Source organism: Fukomys damarensis, unplaced genomic scaffold (genome assembly GCF_012274545.1).
Source record: "Fukomys damarensis isolate Sample0158 unplaced genomic scaffold, DMR_v1.0_HiC HiC_scaffold_38, whole genome shotgun sequence".
NCBI classification, from domain to species: Eukaryota; Metazoa; Chordata; class Mammalia; order Rodentia; family Bathyergidae; genus Fukomys; species Fukomys damarensis.
The window spans coordinates 1,114,189-1,126,871 of NW_022900950.1; the positions used below are offsets into that span (position 1 = coordinate 1,114,189).

At 33.7% G+C, this 12,683-nt stretch overlaps 1 pseudogene; it reads left to right on the plus strand.

Moving 5' to 3' along the window:
- Positions 1 to 12,683, plus strand: part of LOC104858604 — a 58,383-nt pseudogene that overhangs the window by 15,127 nt on the left and 30,573 nt on the right.

Here is a 12,683-nt window from a genome sequence, read left to right on the forward strand (position 1 = left end):
ACCCACACATATATGTATGTATATGCACACACACACACACACACACACACACACACACAAATACAGCTACAAGTAGGAGAATGGGGAAACACAAGTTTTCCAAACTCTCCAACTCTCTCTCAAGGCAGAGCAAGGGGTTTCAAAGGGAGAAGAAAACAAATATCAGGTAGCAGTAATCTATAAAAAGTTCTTAGAGAGGGTGAAGAAAATAGATAATTTAAAGAGGAAATGAGCCAAGAGTTCACAGCAATTTCACTCAATATACTCAAGATGAATTTGGGGAAATAGGTAAAAATCTGGATGAGCTAAGCAAAACAGTTCAAAATTTTGAGAATAGACTCAATAAGAACATGGAATCCTAGGAAAGATGTCAGACAGAAATACATGAAATAACTAATAATATAAAATTCATATATTGCAGAAATAACTAATGCGAAGAGAGAGTGTCTTATATTGAGGGTCAAAATAGCGAATTATGGTAAAGAATTCAAAGAAGCCAAAGAAAAAATAAGAAAACAAGAAAGGATTATCCAGGAGCTACTAGATGATAACAAGAAAACCAAATTATAAGGCTAATTACAGTTAGTGAAAAATCTAAAAGCATAGGTGGGTGTTATTAATTTTTCTTCTAGTTTCTTAATGTGGAGCTTCATTATATATTTGAACTCTTCTACTACAGCCATTTAAAGGTACAAATTTTCCTTTAATCACTAGTTTAGCTGTATTCCATAAATTTTCAAAGGTAGTGTTTATATTTTTTATTCTTTTAAAATATTTCCAAATTTATTTTCTGATATCTTCAATTCATAAATTATTAATGTGTTATTTAATATCTAAATATTTTGTATTTTCCAGGTTTATGCTGCTAATTTCCAATATTATATATGGTCTGAGACCATACTTTTGTGCTTACATATTTTGTTTTCATGTTTATTGACATTGATTTTAAAGCTTAGTGAGTCGTCTAATCTGAAAAACATTTCCTGTGTGGTGTTTTGTACTTGCTTACTAATTAGATTATGTAATTATATAATAGTATAGACTTTTTCTTATAATGTTAGACTGAAAAGTCCTTTAAGATGAATAATATTAATTGTTCTTATGATTTATTTATCCTTACTATATAGAAGAAAGCAAAGCATAGCACCATGTGACAAATTAATTTGAGAAAGTCTTAGTTTTCTTTTAACTCACACTCATAGCGTTAAATCTTTGTTAACATTATCCACAGTGGAGCTATGGAAATAGTATATTTTAAATTAATTTGGCTCTTGTGTGTCCTTGAATGCATGCCTTGCCTTACCTTGCCTTAATTCAATGATTTTACTCAATATATTTATTTAGTTGTTTCTCTCTTATAAATAATTTCAGTGATTTCAAAACAAGATAAGCTATATATTACTTTTCCTAATATGAAGAACATTGAAGACAGCATTGTCAAGGTATAGTTTTTTCTTAAATGTCACATGGCTATCTCCACACATTTTTGTGTTCATGGTAAATTAATCGTGCTGTATACACCTTGATTTATTGCCAGAATTGCAGCAAGTCCAACCCTTCTATTCAGGTTTACAGAGCAAAATGGTAAAAAGTAAGCAAGTTACATTAATTATTGATTGTCCAAACAGGAAAAAATGATTATTATTGGTATCATTGCTGTGTCAGTAAGTAAATGTATCCTTAAAGCACTTAAATTTTCTATTTCTTAAAATGAGTGACTACAAACATGATAATTTCATGGATACACTAGGTATCAATAAGGACATTTGTGAATTTTGTTTACAATGTAGTAAGAAGTTCTTGAGATTCTTCACCATAATTATGGGTACATTTGTGAGAGGGCAATGGTTTATTTTGCAACACAAAGCATGATTAAAACATTAAGGAAATAATTATTTCATGATGTTTAAAAGCAAGCTTCTAATTCACCAACAATAAACTTTCTAATTTTGTTTAATGCCTGTCAGAAGTTTTTGAGGGAAACAACAGAATTTGTAGAACTTTCTAAGCTTTTCTGATGTTGTATTACTTTTTTTGCTAACTGCTCTACAATGAATATTTTAACACAGTAATTTTTAGAGTGATCTCCTTAGGGTTTTCTACTCTTGGAAATTAAAATTTGAATTCAGGTATAATACTGTTGCTGCATATTTGTATGTGATGACATTTTATGTGTTTGAAATGAATGCTTGAATAAACAACATAATTTTCTCTGGCATCTCTTCATAAATAGTTTGACAAACAAAATATTTGTAATAACTCCCAAAGTTGCATCCAATTTTTAAATAATTTTATACAAAAAAGTGTATTCCTTATGTTATATTCCTTATATTTACGTTTTATTAATATGTACATCACATCATACAATTTACACAAAAAAGGGTACATGTCAGAAAGCTTTAGTGCAAAGAATTGAATAACAACCACCAAAATTTTAAACTCCAAAAATAAACTTTATGCCTGCTAACAATCAGTCTTTATGTATCCCAAGGAACACCTTCCTTAGGAAACCTGTGTCCTACTTTCTGACTCTATAGATTTAGTATTCTGGACATTAAATGTAGATGTGATCAAACAATACATTGTTATTTGTGACTGCTCTCTTTCATGTAGCATAGTATTTTCAAGATTCATTCATATTGTGCCATGCACAAGAACTGCTATTCCTTTTAATGGTTGAATGGTATTCATCCTCATGGAGATATGGTTTAGGTGTGGAATGTTCTCTAGAGTCTCACATATTGAACACTTGGGCCTCAGTGTATCAATATGCTTTTGAAAGAGCTTTAGTTTCATTAGTGGATTAATCCACTGATGGCTTCATAATTTGATGGCATTATTAGGAGGTGATAAAATCTTGTGAGCTGCTACCAAATTGAAAGAAATTCATCAGGTGGGCATGCCCTGAGGACTGCATTTTATCCCTGGCCACTTAGTCTCATGTTGCTTAGTCTCATGTTCCTTCCCTCTTCCTCTCCTTCTCCCTCCTCTCCTCTCTCCCTGACCCTCTCCCTCTTCCTCCCTCTTCCTCTCCCTTTTCCTTGCCTTCTCCCTCTCCCTCTCTCTTCCTCCTAGCTGCAATAAGATAATCAGCTTTGCTCCCTTTTGTGCTTTCTCACTATGATACTTGCTTTCATCTCAGGTCCAGATCAATGGATCTCAGTGAACACGGATGAATAACTCTGAAACTGCTTCAGACAAAAGCCTAACTTCTTTAAGTTTACTTTCTCAGATGCTTTTGTCAACAATAAAGGTGAAAGTGCAACGTGTACACCACCTTTTATTTATCTACTTAGTTAGATATGGCACCAAAAGAGATAACTTCAGGATACTGTTTGTAGATAACCAGTTACTCTACAACTATTTGTTGAGTGATGTATTCTTCTCCTATTGAACTGTCTCAGTGTACTAGCCAAAAGTCAGTTGCATACCATTTATCTGTATTTTATAATCTCAATAATGGCTTTTAAATTGCATTTCATTGTCTCTTTCCAAATTAAATACACTGTATATAGTTATCAGATAGATCTAGTAATATTTGCCTTCTTGATTTATCTTATTTCTTTTATATGTTGTTTTTTACTTATTATCTTTATAAGTGCATAAATGCATTACATTTTAAATTGTAAGTGATAGAATATATGCATTTACTACCCTCCTTGCTAAAACAGGCACAAGATATTTTGAACTGATAAAAAATTGGGAGGTTACATTTTTATTTATTAATTTTTTTACATATGCACAAAAATGGAAGTGCTTTAAAGTCATGATATTTCATTCAGTGCTAATATATATAGTGAAACTTTGTTCAGCCTTATATGTGAAAAGCCAGCCAGGTTCATTGAAGTATAAAATAAAATGCATTGAGAGACCTTTTCAAAAGCTACAATATTTAATACATCCAAAGAGCACATTATTTTTTCTTTTCAGCTTAGTGCCCCACAAGACCTACGAGATGAGAGACAGAATGCCTCAGTCTATAAATATTATTTCTTTGGCAGACTTCTAGACTTCTGCTTTTTATCTTATTTGAAGCTCCAGCTAAATTTAAAGGCAATTGTATATGGAAATGCAATATCAAATTTATTATTATGGAAATGAATAGACACAAAAGCTTCAGAGTGGGGTTCCAACATGTCCTGAAAATGAGTGGACACTCTGAAAGTGGTAGGGACTGGTTCCATACTCTTGAAAGTTAACAATCAAAAGCTTTATAATAGGTGTCATAATCCATTGTTGCTATACAGAGAATCTGAGGCTGGACATTTTATACCAAAAGCATTTTTATTTACCTCACAGCTCTGGCTGTTTAGGAATGTGGTATTGGCATCTCTTTTCTCTTGGTGAGGGCTTCATGGCAGATGGCACCACAGTGGCAGCTAGCAGGAGTTTGTGCAAGAGAGGTGAGCAGTAACTGCGAAAGGATTCAAGGGAGGCGCCAGGCTCTTTCACAATAATGCACTGTCACAGTAAATAATTAAATTCCAGAAGGGTTCACTAACCCTTTCCAAGGGTGTTGTTAATTATCTTCCACTAGGTCTCATCTCTTAAAATTTCTATCACCACAACACCACCACACTGAGAACCCAATTTCTGGCTCATGGACCTTCAGGAGATGTATTCACATCACATCCAAACCATAACAGTGGATATAGAAACTTCTCTTTCTCTCTCCCATTTCATTTCATTCTCAATTTCCATAACTTGCTATCTTATTACTAAATGTGCATTATTACTTAAAAGTAAAAGAAAGCATACAATGAAGTAAAGGTTGGTATTTACAGACTACCACTATATGTCAGACCAGTGTGAGATTATTAGAAGTTAAGATTACAGAACATTGAGATTGCTTAATGTAGTTTTGGGAATGTTATCAATATAAGTTTGGGTAAAAGGTTGAAATATTAAAAATTAGGAAATAGAAATAAAATCGTACTGCCACCAACCACTCATAAAAAAGAACTGCTAATATTTCTAGTGCAACAGTCTAGGTTTTTTGATACCTACTTATACAGCTATCTATTCATTTATTAGGTGGTCCCTTCATGTATTCATTATTAATGTGTGTAGTATTTCCTAATAATGCTAATTAAGCCATGCTTTTGTTTGTTAACTTATTTTTCTCTGTTTTATTATAGAAGTGCAGTAATAAATATTTTACAGGAAAACCTTTGCAGATATTCATGGGAATGATTTCTAGACTTTAAATTAGTGATTCCAGGATATGAATATTTTTATAATTTTGACAGTTAAAGGTATTAGTTTACTCAATAGTATGGCACTGAATTTTTTCTATCTTTACTTTGAATATTAGCATGCCTTCTAGACCTTACCAACTTCAAAGATGTCTTAGTTTTTAGGGGCCCATTTGTGTAACACAATGCTTTAGACTTGCATTTTCTCAAACACTTAGCTATGTTCCATCTTTTATACTACTTGGAATATTTCTCAAACTCCTTAGCATCTCTACAACTATCTAACTGGTAGAATTCCGAATAAGGCTGAATATTCTTAATGCTTGTGAACTCCAGGACTAGATTTTGATCCCCACTGTTGATTATTTCATACCTCTTCAAAGTTCTTGAAACTGTTACTGTTGTACTGCTACCATATTTTAGTGATGATTACAATCTTTATGTCTTTTGTGATTCCTGTTAGATTCTGTAATTTTACAATAGATTTTTCCATGGAAAAGTAGTTCATTCTTATAAGTAATACAAGTCATAAAGTATGCTACAGTGCAGTTTAAATTTCTTTCAATCAAAGTGTTTTGCTGATATATTTTGGCACAAGATTATTTTTAGTATTCACTAACAGATAAGCCTAGGATATAAATAATACACAGCTAAAGTTGACAAAACATTTAAAGCAAAAAATAAGTTAAATTTTAATGTGATACTTTTCCCTTGACAGCATTATCTTACATGTTTTAGAATACAGCAATTTTTTGTGATCAAACAAAAAGGCCATTTCTTTGTCTACATTTTAATGAAATTGGTATAAATCAGTTTATAAAAGGGTGTAACTAAATCTTACTTTTAAAAACATTAAACCTTCAGAAAAATGAGGAGCTACCACTTCATGGGAGACCTTATTGTCTCAATAATGATATTTCCTTACATATATACCCTCATTTATACACAAATATATAATGAATGACTAATAGGTACCAGTACTGAGGTGACTGCTTAAGATAAATTGTCAATAAAACAAGATTTATTCTTGTTTTCCAAATATATGTAGTCTAATAATAATTACAAACATTAGAATATAAATACAGAAGTGCTATACTATGGGAATAAAAAATTTGAAGTGATAAGGACTTCTAACAGTAAAGAAACATCAAGGAGGATTCCTACAAGGAAATAATATTTAAAATCTGTATGCCACATAGGAATTATCTATGTGAGAAGAGGATAGGAGAACAAGCAATAGAAATATTTGGAAGGAATGCCTCTGTTGCTATATGTACAGAGCTTGTGGTCTCACATCAAGGAATGGAGTTGCAAATCAAAAGAGGAATTTTAGAGAGTTTTATTGGAAGTAAAAAGATGACTAGCTCATGGAATCCCAGACCAGGTCCTCAGCGAGTGGCTGCTGAACCCATTTATCCAGGGCATTTTACACACCAAAAAAAATCATGACGTAGATAGTTATGGATCAAACCACAATCCATCTATAGGATTATGATTATGGTGTCTTAGCTAGTTCTGGTCCAATAGAAAGCAAGGCAAATAGCAAGAGCATCATTAATTTTATCTTACCTATAACTTTTAGAAAGAACGAAGCCATTCCTGGAAAGGGATAGGAGGGTGTTTCCAGATATTCTGGTCACCCACCTGTGTGTCCATCTGATGCTGAGCTGTGTCCTCTGAATCAAGTGGTGCTGATTATAATATAATCTCAAGTTGCTGTTTATCTCTAGAGAGCCTTGAAGATCAGCTGATGGAGTCTCTATGCTGAGTGGGTGGCTTTCCAGCCACACCACCTATGAGTGTGACTTGTCTTCTGTGCTCTCACTCTCAAGTGTCCTTGCCTCTCTGTCCGCCTACTAATTTCTGCCTAACTTAGCTATATCTAATACCTGAAGCTGAAAATCTTCAATGAATTAAAGGAATTTAAATAAAGATGTAATTCCTTGAGTATGGAGTGCTAGGGAAAGAGCAAAAAGACTAAACAGTCCCAGATCATCTAGGGCTATGTAAGACATGGGCAAGAGATTTTATTTCATTTAATAGAATTCAGAAAATATTAGTGTTTCACATTGGGCACTAACATGAGATTATTTGAAGATGACTCCAGCTAGCATTTATCCCTGACTCAAAAAAACAAAACAAAACAAAACAAAACAATAAAAACAGGAGAATAGGAAAACAGTACAAGCCACTTTTGCTATCTATGCAATTGACATTTTTTTTTTCTCATTGAGTTTATTGGTACATTTTAGGTATGCAGTACAGTTACATTCATCATTAGGATCTTGTACCTTTACAGGACAGGTCTTGGTTCTCATTTTTCCCCATACCCCTGCCCTCCCTTAACCCCCTCCTCCCTTCACTATTTACAAAAACTTTACTTCCATTTTTCCATTTTCTCAGATTTTTTTCTTTTCCATTATAACCTTCCCCCTATCCTTCCTACTCCCCCTACACCTTTAGCCCTTTACTTTAATATTAGCATAGACTGACAATAGGACAGTAGTCTGAATTTACAGGGCAGAGAGTAGAGATACAAACAAGTAAAGGATGGAAACAAGCTGTTAAGCAGCCATTGGTACCTGCACTGGGGAAACAGCATACAAACAAGAAGCTTACAGCTTCAGTGGTGAAAATTTTCTCATGTCAGAGACCAAGAACTCTTGCAGTCATTTATGTCATCCCTTCTTCTCCAGAGAGAAGATGCTAAAAAGTTGCAATCAAAGATCTCTTCATCTTATTAATAAAGTCACTAATAAGCCAAAATGTCTGTCAACATCACTGCAGAATTTCAGAGCAGTTCTATCAATATAAGATGCCCAATCTGGATGCCAATGTTTAGGGCATAGGAAATGAAATCAACACAGTTATAGTCAACAAGGTTGACATTGCAAAGGCACTTAATTGGCCTCCTATGTATCCCACCAAATATTTTGGTTGGGAGATGGGAGCACAGACCCAGTTTTACGTAAAGAATGACCATTACATTGTCAATGGATCTCATGAGGTGAATAAGCTGCAAGACATGTTGGATGGAGTCATTAAACATTTGTTCTCTGTCCTCAGTGTGAGAATCCCAAAAACAGATTTGCATGTGAGTCCAAAGAAGCAAACAATAAGTCTTTCTTGTAAAGCCTGTGGTGATCGAGGCATGCTTGACACACATCATAAAATCTGCATGTTCATTCTCAAAAACCCACCTGAAAATAGTGACAGTGGTACAGGAAAAAAGAAAAGGAAAAGGAAAACAGAAAGGGCAAAGACAAGGAAAATGGCTCTGTATTCAGCAGTAAGACACTGTGCCCACCACCCCCAAATGAAATCAGTCCTTCCCCACATGCTACGGCAAGAAGGATGATGCGGAAAGGGGGAAGATATAACTGAGGAAACCCAGAGGCACAGAATGGATGAAATCAGGGACCATGTAAAAGTCCCGACACTCAGTGATGATTTGGAAAGAACAGTAGAATAGTGTATGAAAATCCTATTTGATTTTGTTAAGAAAAAGAAAGGAGATTTTCTGACTCATCTGACAAAGAAATTGTTGCTGAAGCAGAAAGACTAGATGTAAAAGCCATGGGACCTCTTGTTCTGACTGAAGTTATTATTAATGAGAAGATTAGAGAACAAATTAAGAAATACATGAGCCTTTTCCTCTGATTCTGTCAAACAACAAAACAGCTTAGCAGTTTTTCCTGGTCTAGAGTGTGTGGTGGCAATGGATCAAATGCAGCTCTTCTCCAAAACCCCACATATCTTGAAGGAGATGTATGATGCAGACCTTTTGGAAGAGGAGGTCATCATCAACTAGTCAGAAAAGTCTTCTAGGAAGTACATTTCAAATGAATTTGCCAGTAACACAAAAATTTTCACAAAGAATCAACAACTGGGATCTCATAGTATTAAGTTTTTGCAGTGCAAGAGAAATCACCAACAGAGCTCAGAGACACCCTATAATGTAAGAAAAAAATTTTACCAGCTACTCCTCAGACAAAGTACTATTATCTAGCATATATAAATAACTCAAAAAAATTAGACCCTCCAAATACAAGGTCCTGATTTAAAAATGGGCATCTAAAATGAACTGACATTTCTCAGACAAACAAGTAAAAGCATCAAATAAATGCATGTATGAAAAAAAAATGTTCAACATCACTGGTCATTCGAGAGATGCTGATGAAAACAACACCATTGTGGAAATCAATATGGATTACCAGAAAGAACTAGGATTAGAGGTCCCATTTGACCCAGTTATCCTCCTGGGTGCCTTTCCAAAATAAGTAAAAGAATCATACCACAGTGATGCATGTGCAACCAAGTTTATAGTGGCACAGGTTGTAATATCTAAAACTTGAAAAGAACCCAAATGCCCATCAAATGGAGATTGGATAAAGAAGATGTGTTTTTTCTATAAAATGGAGTACTACTCAGCCATAAAGAATGAGAAACTTGAGACATTTGTAGCTAAATGGAGGCTATGCTCTTAAGTGAAATAAATAGGATGCATAATTAAATACTGAATAGTTTCTCTGGTGTGAAAAACTAAAAGTGTAAATAATGTTCAAGTGGTAAAATTGATACTGTGAAATAGGAAGAAATGGCTAAAGGGGAAGTGGAAAAGGGAGGGGAAAGGAAGTAATGGAAATGAAAAAAATGTGAAAAGGAAAAAATAGAAACAATTTCTTTGTAAATAAGGAAGGGTGAAGGGAGTGAAGGGGGTCAAGGGTATGGGGAAAAATAAGAACCAAGATATATCTTGCAAAGGTACAATGATAAATGTATGCCCAGTGAAACATAGGGAATCCATACACATCTGTGAGCCATAGTTTGCTTATTTACAGCATGTGTCTTTTGGAAAAACTATTGGTGGACATATTTAGATCACATTTATACAGTAAAAAAATAAAGATTTGATTCTTAAAAATACTGAAAGATGTAGGATATATAATTTTAATTATTTGTTTTATTTTAATTGTACATAGACTGGAGAAAAGGTAAAAGCTATGGGTTTTGCTTCTACATAGGGCTTTCTAGTCCTACAGTCATGAAAGGCAGTACACAATCCTAAAATAACCATAGTAAAAAGAAAAGTAATGAGCTGATATATGTACGATATGAACTGGATCTTCCTGCATGTTAGAAAATTAAAATATCATTCAGGTGAATAGGTGCAATACCTAGAATTCAAAAAAAGCTCTCTGTAGAGGCTATTATACATTTGCCAGAATAAATTTCTTAACAAGAAACCTACTCATCTTTCATCTCACTCAATGAGATGACACAGATAAGAAAGAGGAAAGGTTCTTGAATGGAATCATGAAGTAGTCCAAACATGGAGATGAAATTTTCAGACTTGAGATTCTTGCCACTCCAGTTAAGTTATATAAAGCAATGCAGAAGTTAAAAAATAAACAAAAGTGCAATTGATGATGGACAGTCACTGACATTTTAACTCAGGAGGCTGGAGACACAAAGTAACAAACAGAGAATTCGGTAAGCTCCACCACCAAGGTTTTCATAAGACCTCTGTTAATAAGCTGCCACCAATATTTCCAGTAATAACATTTATTAAGAAAATATCAAACCTAGAGTGAAGCACACATCAGGGAGGCTGAGGTAGGAAGATCACAAATTCTAGCCAGCCTGGGCAACTTATCCAGATCTGGTGTCACAATTCATAAAAAAAACCAAAAGTCTGGGGAGGTGTAGTGGAAATGGCCTTGGTTACATCCCCAGGACCAAAAAAAAAAAAAAGTTGAGGGGATGTCAAACGGACTTTAATATTTTTAATATTGATAGCTAATCAATATTTTTTAAAAATAATGCCACTTATGAGTCCCATCCATAGTAACCAAAATCTACATAATGCATATAAGAAATGGGATGAGAAAAAAGGATCAGCAGAAGAAGCAGATGTATCAACAGAGATGAGTGAGTGCAGCATTCCTAGAGTTAAGACTTCCTCATCAACTACCAAGTGCTGATAAGTTGTGGGATAACAGATCCTTGCACTTTGAAAAGGCTTTAAATATTAAACAGCCTGTATTAATATCATTCACAACATCACTATAAAGCCCTCCATCTCCTACTGTTCATTCTCATCACATAGGATTTATTATGTTCCCATGTGCATGATCTGCAGGGCTAGTTGTTCTGCTAGTAAATGGAAAAGATAGTTCATCTTTTTCAGAAATATTCATCATTTGTGGTTTAACATAATTTGTACTTCCAACCTATTATTGTAGGAATATATCCATCCTTATACTTTTTGCTTTACAATATTTTCTTCTACCTTTCTTTCCATAAATAGAAGTGCAATATATCCTTATTGGATAGTTTTCTTGATAAGATTTTGCACATGTTCCAACTAGAACAGAATGTAATTGCCAGGATCAGTGAAGCTGGAATGACAGAAGCACATTTATTTTTTTGATGGGTTTATTGGAAATAATTCAAACACTATATTGACTTGGCTTTAACTAGATTTCTCTTGTGTGCCCTAAGAGATTGCCTTTGCTTTCTTGGAAACTATGAAGTGCTAACTCTTCTCTCTTGGGATTGACACATAGCCTGCTTAGCAGAAGGATGAACATGCTAACCTAACAGGTATTTTTCAAATCACGACTTCTCAGATCTAAGACCAATAGACAGCTAGTACTTTATTATTAACATTTGACTTAAAATAATCACATATAAATTATCATAATATGTCTTTGCTTTCATACATACTTAAATGTTCTCAGCAATTTATTTCAATTATATTTTGCTTTAGCCCAAAGTTTTCAGAAAGAAACTTGGTAAAGCCAATATCCTATATATTTTTAGAGGATGCCAAAGTTTAATTCAATTTGTGAAAAATAATAATTTTTCAAGAATTATATTAATGTATGAGGCCTCTGACATTCATATATTTTAAATAATTTCATTTAATTCCATAATTTACAAATAATATCATAATCTTTAACTTTCTTTATAAAATTAATAAGCTATGATACAATATCTAGCAGAAATGCTTCACATTTTCAATTCTTACTTTATATTTTTATTATGGAATAAATTTGTCACATACACTAATCTCTTAAATTACATGTGCATATATTATATTAATAAATATATATCATACTAACACACATTGTATTGCAGAATAGTTGGTTAAACTGCTGTGTTCACCAATCAAGCCTGTCCCTTCGCACTACATTTTTAGAATTATGAAATTCAGAATTTTTCAATAGAAGTTGTTCTTTGGTAGAAGACAGTGTGGAATCTCTTATCTCAAATTATCAGAGAAGTAAATAATTTCATCCTCTTTATAACCAGTGGTTGAACACTCTGGACCTCCATTCCTCACTCAGAGGCAGAATGCAGGCTGAGACTGTTAGGTCATTGAGATTCTCCCGGTCACAATGAATTCCAGAACAATATATCCTGTATAGAATGATCACACTGACATGAATCACCTTACACTGGTTCTCTAAGTGCCTCCTCTTT